Below are 25,678 nucleotides of genomic sequence, written 5' to 3'. Positions count from 1 at the left end.
GTGTCACAATGTTCGCCGCGGCTCTTCGGGGATTCCGGAAAATGGGGAGATGCCCCCAACTGGGGAGTGGGATTGTTCTGTAACAAATGATTGACAGGCTGGTTTTAGAAAGGCCCGGAAAGATTTCAATGAACTGATGCTGAGAGAAACGGGCGGAGCCGGGAATACACCGTACACAGCAAGAAGGGGACGATCAGCTACGAGAGGCTCAGTGGGTCAGAGATCCCGGGCAAAACCGGGAGACTGCCGAGAAAACGCCGTCTGGTCCGGAAAAAGAACTGTGGAGATCAGCTAGAAATACACACGGGGCAAATTCACTTCTTTTTCCGTTGTTTTTTCCTCTCTTGTGGTTTTTCCCTTCTGTTGTTTTTTGCCTCTCACCGTGATTCATAAAGAAATGTGTCCTAAAAATAAAAGAAGATTTGTAGATAGAAATTTAGATGATGTGTAGAAAGTACAACCTTAGAAGCCCCGAAGAGAGAGGAATGACTGTTCTTTGAAAATCTGAGGGATATTTGTGGGGAAAATCTACCCCAGCTCAAAGGCCTGGGCCTGGAAAAGGCCCTTCCTGGTGATCTTCTCCACCGTCTGCCTATTACAGATCAGGAAACCGAGTCAGTAATTTTGCTAAGTCCTTCCAGTCCGCCAGCAAGCCCTTCCTGTGTGCCAGGACAGCGCAGACGGGTGACGGACTTGGACGGGAACCCAGACCTGTTAGAGACGGACCCGCCGTGGCTCGGGATGGGGACGGGGGCTTGGCTCCAGGTAGGAGCCTCAGGCCCGGCATCATTTCCTGATCCCTTGGAGAGTCCTCCGAGAGGGAGATAGAGAAAAGGCCGATGGCAGGGAGGGGACAAACAAAACCAGGGCCCCTCTCTCAGCTCCGTGTTCCGGAGACAAGTAAGAGACGCCTTCCAGTCCTCTCGGACGCCTCATTCTCCCCTCCAAGAGGAGCTCGAGACCAGAGCGGAGCCCTGAGAGGGGCCGGGCAAGCTTATACATGGGCCCTGTGGGCATCTCCCTGGTTTCTTCTTCTAGAGAAGGGCTTCCTTCCAAAACAGTAGTAGGCGCTTAATAAATGCTGATCCACCGGGAGCAGCCGCCAGTCCCTTCCATCCCTTGCCCCGGGTGCATCCTTTCTGTCCTCCCCTGTGTGACCTCCGCAACCTGCAGGATCTTTCTCTTTGCTTTTCTTGGGCTCCCGCAGGAGTGTGAGCAGTGACGTGTGTGTGTGTGTGTGTGTGTGTGTGTGTGTGTGTGTGTGTGTGTGTGTGGAGTGGCCCCCGGGTGCCTCCTTTGTCCCCGGCAGCCCAGGGCACCGGATTACTTTGCTCTCAGCCAAAGGGAGGAAACTCCCACGGTGAAACCCGCAAACCCGGGCCGGGAACCGTTCGTGTAGCCACACGCAGGATCTCGCCCGGCCTCCGAGTCTGTCTAACCTGCTCTGGTCTCCAAGTCTGGCTGGAGGTGAGTGAGAGGAAGCTCATGCCCAGGGTTTTGCAGGTGCTCACACACACACACACACACACACACACTGTCACACACACACAGTCACCCTCACACCCTCACACACAGTGTCACCCTTACACACACACTGTCACACACACATACTCACACACACAGTCACCCTCGCACACACACACAGTCACACACACACTGTCACACACACAGTCACCCTCACACCCTCACACACACACAGTCACCCTCACACCCTCACACACACAGTCACCCTCACACACACACAGTCACACACACACTGTCACACACACTGTCACACACATACAGTCACCCTCACACACACATAGACACACACACACACACACACACACTCTTATACGCACAGATCACACGTGCTGTGTGTGCTTCCTGAGCTCTCCCCCCTCACTCTCCATATCCCCCTCGCACCAAGGTGGAACCAATCAGCGTGTTGCCTTTGCCCTCCCTTCCCGAGGAGGGGGCCGCCTTGATTTTTGTTTTTTAATAATCTGGTTGCCATGGCCACCGCGTAGATTTGCTTCTGCTTTCCTCTGCATCATTTCTTACGTCTTCCCAAGTCCCTCAGATTGCCCCACCCCCCTCATTTCTTACGCTGCAATAATGTTCCATTGCCTGCATGACCATCCAACAGCTCTCCAATCAGTGCACTCCCTTGGGCGCGCCTCAGTAGCTTCTCCTGTGAAATGGGCATGTGGACAGCACCTGGCCCTCGGGGGAGTTGTGAGAATCCCAGGGGAGGGTCTCGCACCCCGGTGAATGCTAGCGTTTGTTATTGTTCCAAATGCTGCTGTAAGACGCTGCGGGCACGTGGCAGAGCGGGCAGGGCTTTTCCAGGACATGCCACGCTGACTCCCAAGCCCCCTCCCCATTCTGGACAGAAAAAGGCTGGACTTAAAAAATGGTGTGAGTGGGTACCCAGGTGTTTTGAGCAGACAACTCTCTCCCCTCCCTCTGAGCCTCAGTTACCCTATAGGTAAAGTGAGCAGGTTGGATCAGGACCTCTGGGATCCATTTCCTTTCCCTCTCAGGGACTGACCTCAGTCCCTTCCAGTTCTAGAGTTTGTGAGAAACTGACCACCGACCCAGCCTCAAGTTTCTCTTCTGTAAAATGGGAGTGTGAGTAGTTTCTGACGTCCCCTTTATCTGGAGGTCGATCCTCTGAAAATTTCCAGCTCTGTTCCTAGAGAATGAAACAGGTGCAGGGGACAAGCCTGCAGGGACCCCAACTCACGTTAGAAATCCTTCCACCTCATACCCTGCCCGTGAAAAAGGGGCCTTGAGCCAGCCGGGTCACGGGGTCTTGAAAGCCCTCTTTGTTTTCCTGCACGGGACGGTGGCTTCCAGGAGGGGTTATTTCGGGATGCCAGGGCTGGGGTTCTCAGTTTGGGGGCCTTTATTTTGAACAAATGCAACAATCCTCCTCCCTTGTTCCTTTCGGTTGGAGCCAGACAGCTGCTGTTCCTGAACTGAGGCAAGGCCCACCGTGCCAGCTGCCCACATGCCCCCAGATGGGCCACTTCCTGGGGGGGGGGGGCGGAAAAAGTCCCAGGGTGTGGGGGAGGGTTTTCTGGTCCCACTATGTGGGGAAAAAAGCAGGGTGTGTGTATGAGTGTGTGTGTGTGTGTGTGTGTGTGTATGTGTATGTATGTGAGTGTGTGTGTGTATGTATTTGTGTGTGGGGAGGGATATGAGACTTCCCTGGCTTCAAGTGTGCATTGGGCACAGAGTGGGCAAATCCTCCTCGCTTTTTGGGGGAACACTTTCCCTTCCCCCATCTTTGGGGGCGTGGATGCCAAGAGAAGCTTAGCAGGAGCCACCAACCAGGAGCATTTGCAGGGACTTTCTCAGGGCTGGCGACAAACACAAAATGCCCCCCCCCCCATCCTGTGTACTAGAAGGCCGTTCAGACGAAACGCGGAGGATCCCGGGATCGGGGCGCCGTCGTGTCCCAATGCTGCAACAGACATTTTGCTTCTTGCACTTGCAGACACAACCTTGAAACCCCCCCCTCCCCCGGGCTCTAGCCGGGCTTCTGGGTGGGAGTCGGTCTGTGGGGGATGCTCTGTCTGTAATTTTGCAAATCTGCCATGTTCTAAAAACACACACACTGGGAATTTAAAACTATATTCCTGAATTCAAAAGCTAGCTCAGATACTAGCCGTGGGACCATGGGCGAGTCACTCGCCTCAGTTTCCTCACCTGGAAATTGAACTGCAGAAGGAAATGGCAAACCCCTCCAGTGTCTCTGCCAAGAAAGCCCCAAATGGGTTCACAAAGCGTCAGACGTGACTAAAATATAACAACTCTATGTACCTGCAGAAGGCACGATAATACTGGGAGACATCGGAACTCTGATCCCTGCAGTGACCGACGGTGATGTCGGGGGACTGACGTGACACCGGTTTCCTTTCTTTTAGTAGAGAAGGTGGTCGACCACAGGGGCAGAAAGGTGGGTACGATGTAATAAATGCGAGGGATGTGTAAGCACTGAACCACTATCCTGGCTCGTCACAAGGGAGGGTTGTAAGGGGGTAAGGGTCAATGAGAAAGACAATCAGGTAAGAAAACCCCCAGTAAAACCTTTATTTAAGATAAAGCCCAAGGTTTGGTAAAGGAGGAGGGCTTAGTTTTTATTGCCGTCTCTACTGTGCACTAACTCGCTCGGGTCAGTCGTTTCAAGTCTCTGGGCCCTTTTCTAGTCCGTAAAACAGATATCGAAGATTTCTCCTGGATATAAATCGACGAACTCACAACTGCTGCTTTCTAGCCCCTTCCTCACTCTCTTTCCCCTGAAACTGAAATCTTGGAACTTGGAGAAGTGGGGGGGGGGGGACACTGGGCCACCTGTTTTGGCCCATCTGCCCTGCTCAGCTGGCAGGACTCTTAGAGTGCAGTCTGTAACTCCTGGGGTGTCCCAGGGACACAGTGCCCACGGGACCTCGTAGAGGCAAGCCGAGAACCAAGGCAGAAGTCTGGCACTCCCTCTGTTCCTGGGTTACCCATGTGGAGTCGGGGATGGGGGAGGCAGGGACAGGACGAAATGCCTTTATTGCCCCCCCCGCCCCCGGTTTCCTGGGCTTTTCCAAGGCCCTCGCCATTCCCACAACCTCCTTGTCCTTCCAGTTTCTATTTTCCTAGGCATCTCCTAGGTTTCCAAATGGGGCTGCCCCGGCAGGCTTGTTTGGAGCCGGGGCTGGGTTGCCAGTCTGGGAGGGGGGGCTATTTCTGGTCTTGTTCCCCCTTTGTTGGAATGTGCCTCCAGCTCTCTCCCCCCCCCACTTTGGGAGCAAGACCAGCTGTCATGTGAGGCGCTCTCCTGCTGCCTCAGCCCTTTTGCAATCATGGGTCTGGTGTGCCAGCCGGGGATGGGGTGGGGTGTAGGGAACTGGCAAGGACCACGAAGGGGTTGACTGGGGAACCTGCTCGGGGCTTTTGGAAGGGGCAGGTTGGGGCCCAGGGAGGATCAGGGGATGGGACCGTGGCGGGGGTCCGGGGGATGGTGGTCGTGGCTGGGGATGGGGAAAGGAAACAATGATGCCCCAGCCAGAGCCGGGAAAGTGGGAGACCGAGCCCGCCGGGGGAAGAGGGGGATGGGTCAGGAGAAGAGCCGGGTCTAGCGGGCCGGCGGTTGGGCAGGGGCCTGGAGAGGCTGTGCCTCCCCTGACTCACAGGCTGCAGGGGGTGCTTTCCTGCCAGGGCTCCTGCCTCAAGCCATGTGGGTCCTGAGTCACCGACACAGACGCCTGTGGCCACTCCAGAGCCCTGCCCCACCCTGCCCTCGTGGTGATTTCCTCTTCTGCTCAGGCATCGGGACCAGCAGAGGGAACCTTTCCATCCCTCCCCTTCCCTGGCAGTCGACCCGTCCTTCTGATAGAGCTTCACGAGCCAGAGCTGGAAGGTACCCGGACCACCAAGCGGTCTTGGCAGAGTGCCCTGGAGTTGGGGTGGAAGCCCATCTCTGCAGTGTTCTTGCTGAGTTTGGGCAAGTTACTTTTCATTTTTCTGGGCCTCAGTTTCTCTGCCTGTAAAATGAGAAAACTGGGCTAGTCCTCTGAAGCTCTGGAGCTCTGAAATGAGTCATTTTACACATGAGGAAACTGAGGCACCATGAGCTGAAAGGCTAGGTCCTCTCCATATCCTGATCCTACGCCTGCCGTGGGTCACTGCCCTACCCAGCGCTGGACAGAGGGAACTTTTAGCAGGAAGGAGCTGGGAGGGGCAGAGTAGCCCCCAAGCCCCTGCAGTGAGGGCAAGCATCCAGGGAGTGGGGCAGGGGTGCAATCTGAGTCCTGGGGCGGGCATAGGGCATGGGTGGGGCAAGGGAGGGCCTTGGATGACATGAACCTCAGCTATGTGGTGACTCAGACCCTGGGCAGCCTAGCCCTGCCCTCCTCAACCGGATCTCCCCAGCCTGAGTTGGAGGAGAGAGAAGGGCCGGGGAGGGAATCCCAGGGCCCCTCCCCCCGCTCCCCTTCTCCCCCTTTCTCTCTCCTCCGACATCCCGCTTCTCTCTTCCTTTAGGAAACAGAAAGGGGAGGCCAGGGAAGTCAGCGAGAGCAGAGAGGCCGGGGAGAGGAATCTGCTTCCCCTTTGGTGCCCCTCCCAGCCAGGGAGCGGGGGGGGGGGGCTGAAAAGGGGGGGAGAGGGAGAGGAGCTGGCTCAGGGTGTTGGCTCCTCAATTCATTCCTCTCCCTCCTCCCCTCCTCTCACTGTTTACAACCCAGCCCGCCCAGCTCCAGCAGTCTGCAGCGCCTCTCTCCTTCCCTCCCTGTTTTTCTTCTTTCCTCCTCTCTCCTTCCTTCTGGTCAGTCTTTCCTTCTTTTGGAACGATCCTCTCCATTTGGCTATCCCAGCCCCACCCCCACCGCACCTAGATCACTCTGGCGTCTCCCTCTCCCCCCTCAAGAAAGGACTTGTCCTCCCAAGAACAGACCTGATTGTTCCAATCCCTGCCCCCCACTCCTTACCCCCAGCTTCTCTGCTCTCTCATGGAGCTGAACATCCGAATCATAGACTTAATTTATGGATGAGGAAACTGAGGCATCTTCTCTCTCCCAATGGGGCTACTTTGCATCCTGGTTGGATGTCAGGGCTCTTTGGGGGCTGAGTAATTTAGGGTTACACAATTTCCTTGACATTTAATGTGGGTTTTTGGGGTTTCCTTGGGGGTTGAGGTTAGGGTATGGGGTTTGGCTCAGCTGGGTAGGAAGTGGGCTTCAGAAATGGGGCTTAGGGGTCTGGGTTTGGGGTTTGAGCGAGAGTTTTATGGGCTTCTAACACTTGCTGTGGGGATACTGGGGGGGACAGTTGTGCCAAGGAGGGAACCTCAAAAAATGAGGCTCACCTATTGGCAGGGGAAGGAAATGAGGATGACAAGGCTTGCAGTGGCCTACCCGAGGTAGGCAAGCACAGGATAGGATCTGAATCCAGTTCAGGGGGACCTAGGTTGGAGATCCAGCTCTGCTACTTGTTACCCATGGACTCTTGCTTTTCTGCGCCCCATCTTCTTTCCTAGGGCTGAGGGGACCTGCAGGATGCCCCTTGAAAGCTCTGCTCCCAGATGCTATCTGTTCCCGATGAGGCGAGGGGGGGGTGGAGGCTCGGGGCACAACCAGAGCCAGCTAGGCCCAAGCACACCTGGGACTCGGGCAGAGATGTGCGGGTAGGAAATGTCTTTGATCCACCCACTGGCTGCGTAGGCCCCGCCCCCCAGAGAAGCCAGGAGTTAGAGTGGGGGCGGGGTGGGAGGCGGTCTCGCGGCCTCTCCTTAAGCTGACCATTGCTTTTCCCAGTACTTAGAGCTACTGGGAGCTGGAGGGAAAAGGGGAGTGTGGGGCTGAGGTGGAGAGTGGGGAAGGGGAATCCCCTGGCAAGGAGCCTGCCCACAATTTTCCCCTCCGTGGTTGCTATAGAAACTGCAAAACATAACATGAGGCAAACAGTGGAGGTTGCCTGGCAGCCAGGGGGAATAGGGTTCGGCAAACATACACTTACGCACCCAGTGAGGGAACCCCCAGAAGGAGGAGCCTGCCTGAGGAAGTGGGGGTATCCCAGTAATGACGTGGCCCCAAATTGACTTTTCCCGAGCAAGTGTATGGGGGTGGGGAAAAATCCCTCAGAGAAGAACCCCTAAAGAACCACATACAGCAGATTCCCTCTATTTGTAGCCTCACAAAATTTAGGTCTGGAAGGGAAGGCCCAGACTTGTTCCCGGGTACCCTCAGTTTATAGAGGAGGAAACCGGGGGCCACACAGTGGAGGGCATTTGTCCAAGGTCACATGAGGAATAATTAGGAAAGCTGGACTCAGTTTAGATTCTGGGTTCCACTGCTAAGCTGTACTTGACTGATTTGGGTAGATCGCTCCAATCCTTCTCATGCTCGTTTTCTTGGTTTGTAAATAAATGAGAGTGGAGTAGTTGGCGTCTAAGGCGATGCTTCCTGCTCTCCATCTATGATTCTATCATCCTAAATCAATCCAGGGGCTTTGGAAGCCTCAGACGCCCCTAGTTCTCTTGGACTTTCCCAGGATTCTAGGCCCTGAGATAGACAGCTGCCCCGTCTTTGAGGGGCTGGTCCGGCTAGGCCCAGAACCTCTGTCTTTGAGAACTGGAAGGAAATCCCCTCATCCATTCAATCTAACTCATACTTAAGAATCCCACTCCATAATATATACTGGATGCCAAGTGGTCCTCCAGACTCCACTTGAGGAGCTCAGATGAGGAGGAGGCAGCCCATTCGACTTCCTTTTTTCCTCTACTAAATGTATTTATTTTTAATAAACATTATGTTATGAATCAGGTTAGGAGGGAAAAATCAGAGCAAAAGGGAAAAATCATGGGAGAGATTAAAAAAAACAGAAAAAAAGAAGTGAACCTAACACGTGTTGATTTCCATTCGGTCTCCTTGGTTCTTTCTCCAGGGACAGATGGCGTTTTCTGCCCAAAGTCTATTGGGATTGCCTTGGATCACTGACCCACTGAGAAGAAGCAAGTCTTTCATCGTTGATTATCACATATTCTTGCTACTATTGTGTACACTGTATTCCCGGTTCTGCTTGTTTCACTCAGTAGCAGTTTATGTAAATCTTTCTAGGCCTTTCTATCTATCCCATTCCCAGAAGGCTCTCATGGTTAGAAATCCTTCGTCTTCGTGGAAACTGGAACACAGCTCTCACATCGCACCGGCTTTTCTTCCTTAGGCTAGACGTTCCCAGTTGTTTTCATTCATCTTCACACGATCTTGACTGGCGGTCATTCCCCATCTTGCTCTTGGCCAATCCCCAGCAGAATCTCTGTGACACCCCAGAACTGACCGAGGATTCCCTTCGGGTGTGGTCCAGCCAGCTTGGAGGATGTGACAAAGGACTGGAACCTCCCTATTCCTGAACCCTCTTTATTATATCACACTCATTCCTTTTGTTCGAAATATACTTTTATTTATGTCTTCTCAATCTATCATTCAATTCATCTCCATATTTCTCCCCCTTTCCAGGATCCTTGTCCCTTATAACAATGATTAAAAAAAAAAAAAAGAGGGGGAAAAATCAGCAAAACTGATGAATATATTGAAAAAAAAAGCTGACAATGGATTTCCTGCCCTCCGCCCATGGGACCCTCCCCTAGCTCTGCCAAGGTGTGGTGGTGGAAGTGTTTTTGGCGCTGCCGGGCTTGCCCTTGGTCATTTTGAAACATTCCTTTTTGATTTTTTTGTGGTTGCTGTACTTTCCATCCGCCTCATCGTCGTCATCCCACTATGGGGCTCTTACGAGTCTTGATATCACATGAGCTTTTGGCGGTTGGCACAGCACCTACAGCCGGGCTCATCTTGAGATTGTGGAGACAACCCCTGTCTCTTTTTCAGATCGGCTTCCAAAGTCGAGTTCTTGTGGACAAAAATGATTTTTCTGTTCTTCTGGAGCCGTGGGTCTCCGAGGGACTTTGAGGAGGCTGGGAAGGTTGGAAGATCTAGAAGAGAGGAAGGAGCTGGAGGGTGGGGCAGCCTTCCAGAAGCTGCATCTGTTAGCCACAGACTGAAAGTAGGTGGGGATGGGAGCAGGGTTAATCATGATTATAATTTTAGATTTCATGGAGCAGACCCCTACTCTCTCTATAACTCGAGCTTACGGGACCCTGAGGCCGTTGTTGGATGACCGACATCCGTAGCTGGGCCTGCCGGAGCTTGGCTTCCATTGTCATGGCTTTTGGAGCTCAGGATCCCCTCCACTTCCCCAAGACGCATCAGAGAACATTAGTAGAGAAATGGTTATAATTATAATAATTGAGATGAGCTTTCATCATTCCTTCAGACATAAAAAAATTTCCTTACAACTCTGCAAATTAAGTAGCGCAAGTATTAGCATCCCCACGTTTTTGGACGGGGAAACTGAGTCCCAGGGACGTTAGGTGCTTTGTCCTAAAGTCACGCAGCCAGCCAAGACACACTCAAATTCTGAATCTCCTTAAAAGTGAACATCCACACCTGCCCCTCAGAAAGCTCTTAAAAATAAAGTCAGTTAAGTCAGTCAGCAAGCATTTATTAAGTTCCTACTCTGTGTCAGCCACTAGGCTAGGCAGTGGAACTACAAAGAGTGACCAAAGGCAGTCCCTGCTCCCAAGGACTTCAAAGTCTGGTGGGAGTTGGACACTCTGAAAGACAACAGAGAGGCTGCTGAACGGGACGTCCCACCAGCTTCGCACTTAGAGAACCTGCCTTTAAATCTTCTGCCTCTGAAGCTTAAACCCGGGTCACTCGGGGCATCGTCCCGCCTCTGGGTCTCGGTTTCTAGGAAATGAGACAGTTGGGTTAGATCCCTGAGGTCCTGTCCATTTCTATGTGCTCAGGTGTGTGTGTGTGTGTGTGTGTGTGTGTGCATGTATTTATTTGTGCGCACACACGTGTATCTGTGCATATATGGACAATGTGCATACATGCGCACACAAGTACATGCACACATGCACAGACATGCAGGTTTGTGTAAATGTAGATTGCGTTCTATGTGCACGCACACATGTACATGTGTGTATATATGCTCATGTGCATGTGTAGTTTATTTACACACGAACATGTGTATATCTGTATGTACACGTGTGTTTTGTGACATGTATGCATGTGTGTGTGTGTGTGTGTGTGTGTGTTTAGGGACTGGGACTATGGTAGATTTCCAACACCTCTGGAACGTCACTCAGCAGGTTCCTTCTCTCTAGCTGAGTCCTCCTCCATTCATTCTTAGCTGCTGGAGGAGGGGGGAGGCAGCCCTGATTTGCCGCACATTCTGGGTTATGCAAGCAACGGAGATGGAGAAGTTCTAAGCTGAGGGTTTGGGAGCCATTTCTCACCAACTCCTTCCTTGAGGAGCCCCAGACTTCCCCCGGGGAGCCCTCCCATAATGACAAGACCAGAAGGTCCTTCTCTTCCTCCCCCCGCAGACCTCTGCCCACCTCAAGAAAAAGCAAGATCCTTAAAATGCCCCCAACTCTTGGCTGGGGTGCGCCAGCTGCTTGGGGAAGGCTGTTCTCCTGCAGGCCGAAGGACCCCGAGCTTACTCCCGAATCCCACTGGAGGTGACGCTAGAGACCGGCCATCCAATCTCGCCCCATCCCGGTACAGGGGAGGAAAAGGAGGTGAGCCAGACACAGGAAGCCATTTGCCCAAGGCCACACAGAGCTGGGGTCCCTCCGAAGGCCTCTGCTCCTGTCTCTCTATGGTTCCATGAATCTCCCGTGGGCCGCAATTTTCTCATTTGGGAGAGAAGGGGTTGGATGAGAGAGAAGCTCTTAAGATCTTGCCCACCCCAACTTTACTCCCCCCCAGCCCACCATCCCGCCATCTTGGCTCGTTATAAAAGTCTTGGTTTTTTCACCTCCCACCTAGGGAGAAATCAGAAAGCAGAATGGGAACCCCAAGACGTTGTGTAACTCCTAACTTTGGTGCTCACTTCCCTTCTCTCCCCACCACTGTAAAAGGACTCTGGGGAATCCCAGTCAAGCTGAAGAGAAGCCCCGAATTTCCTGACTTTTAAGGTCCCTTCCAACTCCCAAGCCTTGGATCCCATGAGCTTGCTTCCCTCGGTTACATAGGGAATGACCCCTGCTCCGTTCTAAAAGCCGGCCTCTCTTGGCCAGGCCCCTGTACCAACAGGGTGGCCAGAATAAACAGAGGCAGAGATAAGCGGGGTCTGGACTGGCCTCTCCCCACGGAGGGCTGCGCGGAGCGTGACACTGGTCGCTCTCCGCCTTCTCCTTCCCTTGGGCTCAGCCTGCTCTCCCCCGGCGGCCCCGCGCCACCCCCGATCTTCCCTGTTTACCCAGGGTTAGCTTTCTTGACTCAGCAGAGGCCTTCCTGACATTTGGTGCATCAATCAGCCCCGCTGAGGTGTCCTGGGAAAGCTGCTGGATTCACGGCATTCCTGGCCTATTTGCTTTCTCCAAATTCCCCGGTGGATTTGGGACCTGATTTATCCTTCTCCTCTATCTTCCTTCCTGTCACCCCACTTATTCCCTCCCAAAAGATTATTTTCTCTACCCAGAAGCCTTGCTTTGAATAGGATTTGAAGGTGAGAGGAACTTTGGAGGCTGGAACAGAGGAGGAAACTGAGGCAGCGACTGGACAGTGGGAGCGCCTGGGCCCAGACAGTGACAGAGCTTGGATTGCGGGCGGCTCCCCGGGCCCCCACCGTCACGGGCCGTCAGCGGGGCCTGTTTGCTGTTCCTCTCCACCTGGATCTCCGGGCCTTCGTGCTTGGAATACTTGCTTCCTTATCTCGGCCTTGTGGAATCCCTGGTTTCCCTCAAGATTCAGCTTAAGTGTTAACTTCTTTCCGAAGCCTTTTATCTCTCCCCTGGCTGCGGGGGTCTCCGCCCTCCCCCAGACATCCCCCATATGTATTTTGTGTGGAATTGGCCGACCATGGTGTATGTGTACCTGTTATCTCCGGCGGTGGAATCCCGGCCTCTTCCAGATAGAGACCGGCCGCTTTTTTGTTTTCTTTGGTCTGTGTTCTCAGTATCTGGCACGCAGTAGACGCTTAATAAATGCTTGTGGATCCATTAGCGATGAATATTTTCCGACCCTCTCTCCCTCTACCACTCCCCTGACAAATGGTCTCCCGGCCTCTGTTGCAAGATCATCAGGCGAGGGTGCCCATCACCCCCTGGGGCCAAAGGTTCACTCTGGCAGAGCTCTACTCGTTAGGGAGTTTTCCTTCCATCCAGTCCAAACCAGTCTACCCCACACAACCTCTATACACTCCAGCAAGGTTTGAGGAATAAGGAAATGAATAAGGCGAAATATGGGCTTGAATCCCACTTCAAGACTCCTCATGGTCTGCTCGACCCTGAACAAATCGCCGAATTTCTTTGGGTCACAGTTTCCTCCTCCGTAAAATGGGGATCATCGTAGCGCCCCCTCCTAGGATTTTTTAATGGATGGAATGAGGATGTTCCTTCCGTTTGAAAATCCCATTTGTAGGATTTGTTCCACCTTTAAATCCTTCGTTATTTTGTAAAGGGGGAAAAAATCATTTTGTTAAGTTAATAAAAAACACTGGGTTGTCAATGGGTCCCAGGAGGCCTCCCACCCTGGAAACAGATAGAGAAGGCATCAAGTGCTTTGCAACTCTTATAGAAATAAAGAAATGGGACTTATCATTTTTGGTTCCTAATTCTGTCTTCCGAGATAGAGCAGAGCTCAACTCCCGAGTAAAAACCTACGGAAGACTGGAAGACAATGAGTTGGACCTCCCCAAGTCAGCTGCTCTCAGGCCTCCCCATCCCGGTCCTCGTGGGGCCCTCTTCCATCCGGGTCGCCCTGCTCTGGACTCGGTCCAACTTATCAATGTTCTTCCTAAAATGTGCCGCTGGGAACTGAACGTGGTGATCCTCCGATGGGGGCTCCGCAGGGTACATTCCTTTCCATTGGGTTCAGCAGGGACTTACTGAGGCTCTCCCATGGGCCATGTTCTGCAGGAAACAGAAGAAAAAAAAAGGGCCGGGCCCTGCTCTCTAGGAGTCGAGCTTATCTTTTGGTAAATCTAAATTTTCAGGCAACTTCCTTAAAGTACGATACACCTGCGAAGCAGAAACTCAGGGGGAGGAGAGCAGTTTTACAAGAATAGCTAACGTGGACACAGAGCTTTCTTTGTTGCAGCCTCAGCTAAGAGTTTTCCAATCAGGGTCTTATTGGGGGTCTCACAACAACCCTTTGAGATGAGTGCTGTTATTACTCCCATTTTACAGATGAGTGAACTGAGGCAGAGATTCAAGTGACTTTTCCAAGATCACTCTGCTAGTAAGACTCTGAAGTCACATTTGAACTCGGGTTTTCCTGACCTTGGGCCTAGAGTCTTCCAGATTCAGGTGGAGTCCTGGATCTGTCCGTTTGTTGGCCGCTGTCGCCACGCTAGTTATCCTGCCTGCAGCCTGGGCATAGAGACACACATGTAGGTGTGTGTGTGTGTGACAGTGTGTTCCCTTTCCTGTCTGTCCTTCCCCTTGCCCGCCTCCCCCTCCCCTGTCCTAAATGTGTGCCGGTAACTGGACCTCGGACACAACCGCTGCGGCTGGCGGCATGGCTGGCTGCTGGGTATTTTTAGCTTGTAAACATGTTTGTCATTTCAGGGGCTTGAGCCTGCCCCTAGCCCTAACCCACTCACGGCCATTTCGGAGGCCCGGGACGGAGCCTCTCGGGACCTCCCCACGTTCGGGAGGTTCGCCCCCTCGGGGTCCAAAGGCTGGCACCCTACCCCATCCTGCCCGAGGAGGAGACCGCTTCTGGTGGGAGATGCGGAAGACAAAGAATGAATGGGGGAGAGGGAAGGGGGCGGGCTGCAGGGAGGCTGCTGCTGCTGCTGCTGCTGCAGGGAACTCGGGAACGCCATCATTAAATGTTTCATAAAACTCCCAAGTCGCTCCCAGGGGTTGTGGGAAATGGTTGTAAACTTGAAGCTTCTGCGTCCTCCGAGGGGAGGAGGACCCGGGGAAGGAGGATGGAGAGGGACGAGGGAGGCTGGGCCTCCTGCCCAGGGACAGACATTCTCCAAGGGGAAATGGAGTCTGCAAGTCCACTTGAAGCCCTGGCCTCAGCATGGGGTATTTCAAGGGGTACAGGGGATTTGAAGAGATGGGGGTCCCTTTTCTCTGGGGGGGGGCAGGATGTTCCAGAGTCTGTTTTATTGGAGGAGAGGTCAGGGAAATCCTCAGGACACTGAGGCAGTCTTGAAGCCAGGAAAAGGGTGGGAGATTTCTGCCCCCCCCAGTGGTGGTAGATTTCTGCCCCCCCCAGTGGTGGTAGATTTCTCCCCCCCCCCAGTGGGGGCCCCTTGAGGCTTCTATCTGGCCTTCCATGCCAGGTGCCTGCAAGGGGTGTGTGGGAGGGTTGGAGACCTGGACATACTCCTTGACCAGTCACTTAGTAGTAGGGATTAAGATCTGCAGAACTGAATGGAAGGTGCTGGGGCCCAGGTGGGGCCAGGTCTGGTGGGCACTGGACACAGGACTGGATTTCCCTTCTCTAACTCTGTCACATAACCCGGGGACCTTGTGCCCAGGGCACCGAAGACACCTCTGGGACTCAGTTTCCTGATCTATAAAACGGGGCTGGACTGGCTGGCCTCTCAGGTGCCCAATGGCTGGAAATCTGTGCGCTTTGATGACCCTTGGCCTCTGACTCACCGTCGGACTTCTCAAGCGCTGCTGAACTTTTGCAGGACTCAGTTTCCTCTTCTGTGAGAAGGGGTTCTTACCACGATTTCAGAGGTGAATTATTGGGAGGCACATTAGGAATTTCTTGGAAACAAAGGCCCACACAGGACAAATTCGAGGGGTTCGTTCAGGGAGGGAGCCTGGGCAAGGGAGGGGGCAAGTAGGGGGTCCGTGCCAGGCGGCGCTGGGGGTCCCCAAAGAACCGCCAACTTTTCTCAGGGTCCATGTTGGCTTTTCCCTCTGGAGCGCCCGCCCGTGCCCGGTGCCAGCCCGCCCTGCAGTCGCCCCAGTTCCCCCTCTGCCTGGCACCCCAGCCCGCGGCCCGCACTGGCCCGCGCCGCCCCCCCCTTCCCGAGGACCACCCCCTCCCCGCCCCCGGCCCGGCCCCGCTCCCCCACGTCCCCCCTGCCCAGGCCCCTAGCTCGCCCAGCTCAGCCCGGCCCCGCTGCGGGCCCCGCCCGGCCCCGCCCTCTCGCTCCCACCGCGGAGGCTCGGAAGGGGCAGACCCGCCCGCCCGGAGCCGGAGTTACAAGAGCCGCCTCCGCGCGCTGGGGCCCGGCCACTCGGAGCTGCTCCGCCGCGGGGACCGCACCGCCGCCTGCCCGGACCCGCCCCGACCCGGGAGTCCCTGCCGCCCCTAGCCCGGCCGGCAGCCTCCCCCCCGGCAGACCTGCCCCCGTCGCCAGCCTGTGCCAGTCGGGCATGGCTGTGACCTGGGGCTGAGCTTACAGGTAGGGGGGCCGCTGACAGCAGTCTGGGGAGCGGGGGCGGCGGCGCCGGGGAGCTGGGGGGTGCCTCCTGTCGGGGAGGCCCGGAGGCTCGCGCCGGCCGGCCGGATCGGGGTGCCCTCTGACGGGGGCCAGCTAGCGCCTGCAGGTTTGAGGGTGCACTTCGGGGGGAAGAGTATGTGGAGATCCCCTTGGGTCGTGTGGTCTATGGTTGTGCGCGGTCTAATTTGGGGGCGCGGTTGGGGCCGCACGGCCTTGGAAAAAGGGGGTTTTCGGAAGTTTTTTGTGAGTCCGAAGAAGCGTTCGGGACGGGCTGCTTTTTAGGGTGCACTTTGTAAGGCTCTGGGAGCAGCCGGAGTCTCGACTTGCCTCGCCCCGGAGCGCCCCGTTCCCCGCCCCCCCGTTCTCGCCGTCGCTCCAATCTGGGCGTGGGTTCTGCAAAGTTGGGAAAGTTGTCTGTTCGGCTGTGCCTGGCTTTCCCTCCCTCCCTCCCAGCCCGCCGCTCCCTGCTCCGCAGCCCGGGGGCTCCCGGCCTTCCACACCCCTATTTCGTCCCGGGGTCGTCCCCGGGCGCCCCCTCCCCAGCCCCGCGCGGTGCTGGGGCGGCCGCCCCGCCCGCCGTTCCCCCTTTAGGCCAGTGTTTACAGCAGACAAGTTTCCGAGGGCAGCGCCCCCGCCTCGCGCTTTCCCTCCCCGCGCCCCTCCCTGCGTCCTGCCCCCTCCCGCATCCCCCATCCCCTAACTCTGGTGCTCGCTGCACCAGCTGGGGCGGCCACACCCCGCAATCCCCCCTGCTCGCTCCCTCTCCTGCTCCCTCCCTCCCTCCCCGAGCCGCTGCCCCACCCTGCTCTCACCCCTTCTGGTCCCCAGGCCAGAAAGCTCCCATTTCCCCGCGATTCCCTCCAGCGGGAGCTGGAAGTTTGCAAGGTCCCAGCATGTGTGTGTGTGTTGGGGGGGGGGCGCAGAGAAGGGGCGGGGAGAGACGGGATATTGGGGGACATTCTTGGCCGGGGCGCTAGGAAAGGGGGCAGGCAGTTTGCAGGGTGCAACGTCCCCCGAAGGAACGGCTGGCGGAGTCACCCCCTCCCTCCGCTCCCCCCAAAACCCGTCGGGGCGGTGATCGCCCCCACCCCAAACCCCTGGCCCCCAGCCAGCAGCCTGAGGAATGCGGTGGTTGGAGCCAATGACTAATTCAAACCAGAAATTCGGGGAGGAGAGGAGAGGAGAGGGGGCAAAAAACGGGGAGGGGGGGTGGGGGGCGGGAGTGGGGCAGGAGGGAGACCGAGGGACAGCGGGGAGGCCGAACCGCCCCTCCGGGCGCTCCCGGTGCCCGCTCCAACTTTGGGGGACGCGCAGCAGGGGAGCAGGGAGAGGGGAGGTTGGTGCCGTCCCCTGGAAGGCAGCCTTGCCCGGGCCGTGTGTTATGTAAGGATTCCCCACGCGGGGAGGGTTTCTGCGGCTCGGGCGCTGAGAGGACCGGGCGGGAGCCCCGGCGGGGCAGAGAGTCCGGGGCATGGCGGGCAGGAAGGCAGTGGGAGGAGGCGGGAGGGAGCGGGGCGAGGGCCGTGTGTGAGGTGTCTGTGGGGGGGAAGGAGGGGGGCAAAGTTGGCTGCGCTCCAGCGAGCTCGAGATCGGGCTGGAGGAGCTCGGAGGTTCCCGGGCCGGGCGCACGGGGCGGTGGGTGTGTCCGGGTCCCGGAGGATGTCCGAGGCAGAGGCAGGCTCTGCGGGCTGGGTCCCTGGGGATGCTTGTGTGTGCGTGTGTGTGCACGCGCGCGTGTGTGCGTGTGCATGTGTGTGTGCGCGCGCGCGCGTGAGTTCCTCAGTGCTGATCCTTGGGTGGATTTTGGGGGTGCACGCTGTTGACTGCCAGGACTCCCCTCTTTCCCTTAGAGAAGAGATTAGCCCCAAACCCTTCCCCGTCCTGATTGGTCCATTCCCTCGCATTGCTTGCTTCCTGCAACTCCCTCCCCGCCCCCCCCATACCTCAAATGTCCATGAGGGAGATCCCTGAGGCTGGGACTGGGTGTGGCCCTCACTTCCCCTCGGGCAGGAGGGGGAAGCTTCCTTCCCGTTCTCCTCTGCCCCAATGGGGTGGGGTTGAGGAATACAGCCTGAAATTAAGTGCAGATGCTGCCGGAGAAGGAGCTTGGGATTCCACCAGAGAGACCCTTTCTTTTATTTAGGACTTTCTGACCTTGGCCCACTACGGCACCTCTTTGGGCCTCAGTTTACCCATCTGTAAAATGAGCTTCAGGCTCCTCTCCTCTTTTAAATCCTCAGATATTCCTCCCATTTCAGCACCATCTTCTCCCTTCTGGCCCTTCGGCTCTGGGGAAATAAACCCAGTCTGCATCTGGAACTAGGGGGAGCCTTGGAGAGTGGAGAGAGGGACCCCCCCCCCCCATGCTCAGCCATCACGCCCCTGGGGAGAGACTGAAAATGGGGAGGTTGAGTTCCTTATACTTGTATCCTCGGTGCTGGGCCCTTCATGGATCCTTGTTGCTGAATTGAGTGACGGGAAATTGAGGAAATGGAAGCTCTGGGAAATTGAGGTGTGATGGCTCGGGATGATGGGCCCTAAAATCCTGGATCTGGGAACGAATCTCTGAAGCCATTTAGCTGAAGTCAAACCATTTTAGAGATGAGAAAACTGAGTCCTAGAGATGTTAGCCAGCGTGGATGGGTGGAATAAGAGAAGAAGGGAGGGGAACTGGGACGGCGACCATTGAACAGGTGGAGGGGCTGGGGCTCTGGCTGGGGGAGGACGCAGAACTTGGGACCGTCCGTGGGATGGTGCAAGGAGCAGGAATCTCAGCACCGTGACCCACAGGAAAATCAGCATAACTCTGAGCCTCGTCTTACACTTGCGAAATGGGCACGGAGATATTTCTAGCACTTCCCTCCTGGGAGTAATGAAGCATTTTGTGTGCTTGAAGTGTCCTTCTACTCTGTGATCATGTCATGATCAGGAACGTGGTCTCCTCCTCCTCCTCCTTCCTCCCCCTCAGTTTCCCTCTGCTTCTGGGAGGCTGTGGTGGATGGAGGTCACGGCTGGCAGGAGGATGAGCAGGGCGAGAAGATAAGGGCCCAGCTCCCCGTGAAGTTGGGAAGGCCTGACGCGGCCTTCGTCCCTTCCCACAGAGCTGAATGTTCAGAAGGGTTTGGGGGCGCACGGGACGATGGCGGGGTGGGGGGCGGGAGGGAAGCCGGCAGTGGGGCCCCCCGGGGGAGGCCCGCGTTTATCGTCGGCCCCGTGGCGTCGAGAGCCGAGCCCAGGGGTGGCCTCGGCGGGGAGCAGAGGGTTTGTCAGCAGGATGCGGGTGCCCAGCGGTAACAGCCCGCCTCTGAAATGGCTGAACTTGGCAGAGGGAGGGCCCCACCCTGAGCCGGAGGAGCTGGTTGGGGTGGTTGGAGTGTGGCTGTGGGGGCGGAGGGGGTGCGGGGTGCTGGGCGTGGTTCTCACCCTCCCCGGCCATGGGAGCCGCCTCAGGGACCCAGAGAAGCCCCAGCGGGACTCAGATGGGATCTCCTGGGCTGATTCATTCAAACCTCGTGGCGTCCTCCCTCCCCTTTGCTTCCCCTTCCTCTCGCTGGGAGAACTCTGGGTATGCGAACCCTGGCCTGGACACGGGAGGTAGCAGGTGGGAGACAGGAAGCCGGGGCGGGGACCACCGGCCGGGGCAAGAGCGTCTCCGAGCCTCGCCCCGCCCCCCCAGCTCCTTCTTGGGGGGGGGGGCATGTGGATATCATGTTTGTTGTGCAGCTTTCGACTCCTGTGTATGAGGCTGCAGCCAGAGAGGCTGGGCGTGCCTCCGTGTGGGAGGCTGAGGACGTGCTCAGCCAGCCACGGGGTGGGCGTGCGGCAGGAACTGTGAGGGACTGGGGACGGCGTGGAACCCATCCGACTCAGGAACCACGGGATAGCGGGCTGGCCTCGGCCCTTCGGAAGGATGTATGTCACCGAATGTGGGAACGGCAGGGAGCTTAGAACGGGGAACATGGAACGGCAGACTCAGGATAGGGAATGTATGGAAACTGCTCTTCCCTTCTTTTTTTGCAGAGGTGGGGGACAACAGGTGCACAATATTACATATGCTCTTAGATGTGGGTATGTGTTGGTTGGTTTTGGCGAATCATTCCCCTCCACCCTCCCCCTTTATTCTTGTAAGGAATGGCTCTGTAGGTGAGGGAGGGGGAGTTCCAGATTTGGAAATCAAGGTGGTGTTAAAAACAAACTGAACAAAATTAAAAAACAAAAGCGTGTCTGTCTCCTGTCACAGCTGGGAGAGAACAGAATATAGAAGAAAGAATGTCAGTGGCTTAGAACGCAAGAAGTGGGAGGAAGCTCCTATTCTAGAACACGAACCATCAGAACCTTAGAACATAGAATGTCAGAGCTGGGAGGGAGCTTGGAACACAGAACAAGGAATCTAAGAGCCTTCGATCACACGAAAATGGAGGGAGCTTCTATCATAGAATGTGGAACACTGGAGTCTTAGAACATAGAATGTCATAACTGGGAGGAAGCTTAGAAAGAGCAATGAGTGTCAGTCTTAGAACACAGGAAGTAAGAAGGAATTTCTGAAGAATATCAGTGATTTAGAACATGGTTTATCAGAGCTGGAGCTTAGAATGGAAAACATAGAACTGGACTGTAAGAGAGAGAAGGGAGCTTAGAACATAGAATAATGAATGCCAGTCTTAGAACACAGGAAGTAAGAAGGAATTTCTGAAGAATATCAGTGATTTAGAACATGAGATATCAGAACTGGGAGCTTAGAATGTAGAACATAGAACGTGGAAGATAAGAGATGGGAGGGAGATTGCAGATGGATGATTCTAGAGCTCTCGGTTTATAGAGGGGAGACTTGCTGGCCTCCCATTGGGTGCTCCGCTGTTAGTCTACCCAAGAGGGAGGGGCTGGGCCCTGCCAAATGGCTACATTGTGTCTGTGAGTCTCTGTCCTGCTGTTACTCAGTATCTGCGTTCTGTGTAACTGTTGCTCCCTTGTGTAACTTGTTTAGTGTGTCACCATGTAGCAGGGGATGAGTCACCCATCCTGGGTGGGAAGCAAGTATGTGTGTCCTTGCACTTTGTGCTGGTCAGCCACGGGCTGCCCGTGTGGCCCCTCCAGGGGAGGAGAAGCTAGAAAGAGGCCCGGGTGCCAGAACGTGCTGTGCCCAGGGACCGGTGGGGCGGGGCCCGGTCTCCAGGGGCCGGAGAGAAGGTTCTAGGGAAGGGGAAGTGCGCCAGCTGATCCTCATGGAGGCTCTTGGGGGAGGCGATGTGGCCTGGCCTACAAGTCTAAGGGGCGTCTCTCTGGTCAGGGGCTCAGGGCTGGCCCTTCCAGCTGGGCCCCGGGGAGTTTGGGGCCACCTCTGGGCTAGCACTGGGCACGGCAGGCGAGGTCTTGGGGCGAGGTGCAGGGTCTCGGGGAACCCGACAGAAAGGTCACTTTTAGAGCGTCATTGTCGCCGAGGAGCCGCAGGTCCTGAAGGCGATGATGCTCTAAAAGTGACATGAGTCGGAGAATTCCCCACTGGCAAAGGTTCAGTAGTGAAGGCTGTGGAAGTGGTGAGACTCCTGTCCCAGAGGGGCAGGAAGGGGAATGTCTGCTCTCCTGCTGCCGGGGCCTTTTCACAGTGAGCCACGGGAGAAGTGAGAGGCTAGGGAACAGAGCAGCGAGTGGGTGGGGGAGAGGTGGAGCCCGCTAGCTGGTCGGCAGGTGTGGAGCGAGCTGCCTGGGAAGGCCTGTGGGAAGGGAAGGGAAGGGGGAGAACCCAGCAAGGCTAGGAGGTGGAAAACTTCCTCCCCAGTGCGAGTTGTGGGCAGGCCCGGTTGTTTCAGTCCCCTAGGGCAGGGAAGGAGGGGAACCAGAATGGTGGCTCTCAGCAGCAAGGGAAAAGCTGATAGACGCCTAGCCAGGCCGTGGGTGACCAAGCTGGCACACGAGGGGAGGGGGAGACGCTTAGCCAAGAGTGGGAACCAGGCTATGGGGGACCAAACTGGCAGGGACACGAGGGGAGGGGGGGACCAAGCTGGCAGGGACAGCAGCAAGGGAAAAGCTGATAGACGCCTAGCCAGGCCGTGGGTGACTAAACTGGCACATGAGGGGAGGGGGAGACGCTTAACCAAGAGTGGGAACCAGGCTTTCTCCCCAAGCCTTTGAGCAGAAAGTAGCTGCTTAATCAGTACTTCCAGGCCCAGCGAGCAGCACAGAGCAGGTTGCAGTCATTTCTGGCATTGAGATTTGCTACAAAAGCTGGGGGCTACTTGGCAGAAGGTGGCCATTAGAACCGTCATTAAGAATGGGCATAGATGTAGGGGAGGAAGGTGCCCTATGGGAGGAATGGATGCCTATGGGAAATTGCATGTGCTTTATGCCCACGTGAAGGTGTGGAGTCTTTATGAGCACACAAAAGAGTGTAGAAACAGGAAGTCTTTGTGGATGGCCCATAAATGCCAGTCCGGGCACTTAGCAGCCATACGACTTGCCTTGGCCCCTTCCCTTCTCTGGATTGAGGTTCCTCATCTGTACAGTGATCTCGGAGAGCCCCTTCTCATTTAAACCTGCCATCTTAGCCTCCGAGTGGGATCTCCTAAAGCCCCGTCAGTTCCCCGCCCTCCACCTTCCTGTCCCGGCGGTGGTGAGGGCCTTTTCTTGGATCAGACACCTGGTTTTCCATCCCCCCTGCGAGCGTTGGCTCTCCTTCTTGGCGGCTCGCCAGGGCACCGACCTCCTTTGGCTTGGAGGCTTGTCAGATCCTCCTACCATTGTAAACTGGAAAAACACAGCCGGGTATCTCCATGTGGATGATGTCTTCTCCAAAGGGAAAGTTGTCATACCTGTAGAATGCCTGCCAGCAATCGGTCTTTCAATCACCAAGTATTCAATCAACAAGCTCCTCCCTCGCGGCAGATCTTCTGCCAGATGCTGGGAATCCAAAGGCAAAAGTGACAGTCTCTGCCTCGGGAGTCAGGGTAGAATCCCCTTGTAGGGTCATATGACTTCAGAAGTGTTCTTATCTCCTTAGCCCGGGATTAAGGATCCTTTCTCCCCTTGGGGCTTGTTTCTCTAAGGACTTGGAGCAAAGGTGAATGCCCTGTGACCTTCCTCTCATCCCATGGCCATTCACATCTGGTACTGGACTGGACCTTAGATTGAAAATCAAGCTGGAAGGAACCTTAAATGACATCTGGCTCTAATACACCATTTTACTGGTGGGGAAACTGAGGCAAACAGGGTTAAGTGACTTGCCCAGGGTCACACAGCTAGTAGGTGTCTGAGGTCAGATTTGAACTTGAGAAGTTGAGTGGGCCTGATTCTAGGTAAGGCGCTATAGGCACTGTGGTGCCCCCCTAGCTGTCCGTACTATTTTACAGATTTGGAAACTGAATCCCAGCAAGGTGGCCCGGCAGTCCACGTGGCTGCCTGTGGCTGCCTTCCACAAGTGGCGGGTGGTCGAGTCGCAATTTGAATCCGGCTCTTGTGGAAAATGTACTAACTGGATCCCACCAGCCGGGCAGGGGTCCGACTCCAAGCCCCCCAGTGGGAATTCCTCAGATCCCTGGATTTGGGCATTTTCCTGTACTTGCCTGCTGGGATCCAGGGGGAACCTGGAGGCTGACTGTGAAACTTAAGCCTTGGACATGATCTCAGAAAAAGAGGATTCAAATCCTGACTCTCTCTCCCTACACTAGCTGTGTGGCCCTAGGCTGTTGGCGAGCCTCTCTCCGGCTGAGGTTTTCTATCAAAATGAAAACAACTCGCACTGTTTATTTTCTGGTGTCATCAGGCAGAAAGTGCTGCGTAAACGGCAACCGATATGTAAGGGATGATGCTAATGATGATGCAATAATTATGATCATCTTTGAGGTTAGGTTGAGGTCAGGGGTCTGGCTCGTTGCTTCAAGTTCTTAAAGGCCGGAGTGGATATTTTTATTTTTTTAATTATTTTTTAGCTTTTGTTTATTTATTTTTTGGTTATACATGTATATTAATTTTAAAAACACACATTTCTTTATAAATCACATTGAGGGAAAAATCAGAACAAAAAGGGGGAAAAATCACAGGAGAGAAAAAAAATAAACCCCAGAAAAAAGCAGTGAACATAGTGCACAGATATCCTTAAAAAGTCCTGAATCTTGTTCTCTGAACTGACATTTGAGGTCAGCCCTGGAAGGTTGGGGACACCTTCCAGCCTTTCCTTGGGGGGAGGGTTCCATAGTTCTAGCTTGGCTTCGGGTCTGAAAGATTGCCAACCCATCAGCACCTGGATTGTGGAGGCAGTGGGCCAGATTTTCTGGGCCTTGCCCATTTCTCTCTGCCCTGCGCCACCCCCACCAGCTGGACCAGACGGGGCTGCTCTCCGTAGCCGGGAGGGTGGGCTGACATTTGCCCGAATTCGTAAGGGCCGGGACCTGTGCCGCCTTCTCTCCCGTACTTCGTGGATCGTCCTACTTCTTTTTCCTTCTGAGACCTGCCCAGTCTCCCAGGGTTCTTGTGTACATCTCAATTCTGAGATGTGCCGCCATCTTAGTGGGATTGCTTCTTCTTTCCTTCTTTCTTTTCCTCCCTCTCTGGCTTCGTCTCTCCGTCTCTATTCCTTCTTTTTCTTTTTCTCAGCTCTGTTTCTATGTCTCTCTGTCTCCCCCTCCATATTAAACCAACGGATATTTTGTTCACACAGAGAGAGAGAGACAGAGAGAGAGAGAGAGAGAGAGAGAATGTTCTCTTTTCAATGTCTATTTGTGTATGTGATTCTTTCTCCTTTTTCTCCCTCTGATCTTGTGTCTCCTGAGTGTGTGTGTGAATAAACATTTATTAGAACCATGGACCAGGAGCTGGGGATATAAAGGCGGGTAAAGTCTCAGCTCTTGGGAAATCACGGTCTAATGGATGAGACAAACCATAAACAATTGGGTCCAAACAAACCCCTGCCAGGATTAATTGGAGATGATCAGTGGGGGGCAGGTGCTAGAATTAAGGGGAGCCAGGAAAAGCTGGATTTTAGTTGTACCTTGAAAGGGGGGGGCGGTGCCAGTGGTCTGAGGGGAGGAGGGTGAGCCTTCCGGTCTATGGGATGGCTAGGGAGAATGCCCAGAGCTCCTGGGACAGCCAGGAGGCTGGACCAAAAAGCACATGGGGAGAAGAAGAGGGGTTTTGAGCTGTAAGAAGACTGGGAAGGGCAGGTTAGAAAGAGCTCTGACTGGCTCTGTGGGTGGGCATGTGCCCTGCACTGCAGGGTGTTGGAAAGAAGGCTGCACTTGGGTCTGGGAGGACTCTGGATTTAAACTCCGGCTCTGGCCCAGACAAGCTGTGTGAGGCCGGGCCAATCTCTGCCCTCCCTGGACCACAGTCTCTTCCTTCGATGAGACTTTTGACTCCCTTCCTCACGGGGCTTGTCAGGGGCTCTGACACTGGACTGTGGGAGCTGGGAGCTGGGAGGGATCCAAGGCGCCAGGTGTCGACAGGGAGGGACAGGGTAGCCCAGCAAGGTGAGAGGTCCCCGATCTGCATGGGGCCGGCACCGAGGGGCTCAGCCAGGATCGTTCCCAAGCCCGAGTTCTCTCTGCCACACTGGCCAGGCCACAGGCTTTGCCCCCGGCCAGAATACCGGCTAGGCTGGGCTGACTACCTCATGTGCCTGGCACCTCTTCATTAGCTGGCAGGGCCCTCCCCCCACCGCCTTCAGTTTCCTCATCTCTAACAGGACCAGGTAGATTTGTTGATGTGGGGGCCGTGTGTTTAT

The 25,678-nt window shown here is 55.3% G+C and overlaps 1 protein-coding gene and 1 long non-coding RNA gene across 2 annotated transcripts in view; one reads left to right on the top strand and one right to left on the bottom strand.

The window, feature by feature from the left end:
- Positions 1–10,015: 10,015 nt before the first annotated feature.
- Positions 10,016–15,585, bottom strand: LOC127540526 (uncharacterized). The gene is made up of 4 exons (XR_007948216.1): positions 15,167–15,585; positions 12,420–13,456; positions 10,937–11,233; positions 10,016–10,280 (listed from the first exon to the last, which is right to left on the bottom strand). It is a non-coding gene; the product is annotated as an uncharacterized LOC127540526 (long non-coding RNA).
- A 142-nt stretch (positions 15,586–15,727) lies between these two features.
- The window catches only part of AHNAK (AHNAK nucleoprotein), a 36,449-nt gene continuing 26,498 nt past the window's right edge, over positions 15,728–25,678 (top strand). Inside the window, 1 exon segment of the mRNA XM_051966914.1 lies at positions 15,728–15,927. The gene's annotated coding sequence lies outside the window, so the exon portion shown is untranslated.

Source organism: Antechinus flavipes, chromosome 6 (assembly GCF_016432865.1).
Source record: "Antechinus flavipes isolate AdamAnt ecotype Samford, QLD, Australia chromosome 6, AdamAnt_v2, whole genome shotgun sequence".
NCBI lineage: Eukaryota > Metazoa > Chordata > Mammalia > Dasyuromorphia > Dasyuridae > Antechinus > Antechinus flavipes.
The sequence above is the reverse complement of the archived record's forward strand: the minus strand, read 5'-3'. Positions and strand labels throughout refer to the sequence as shown.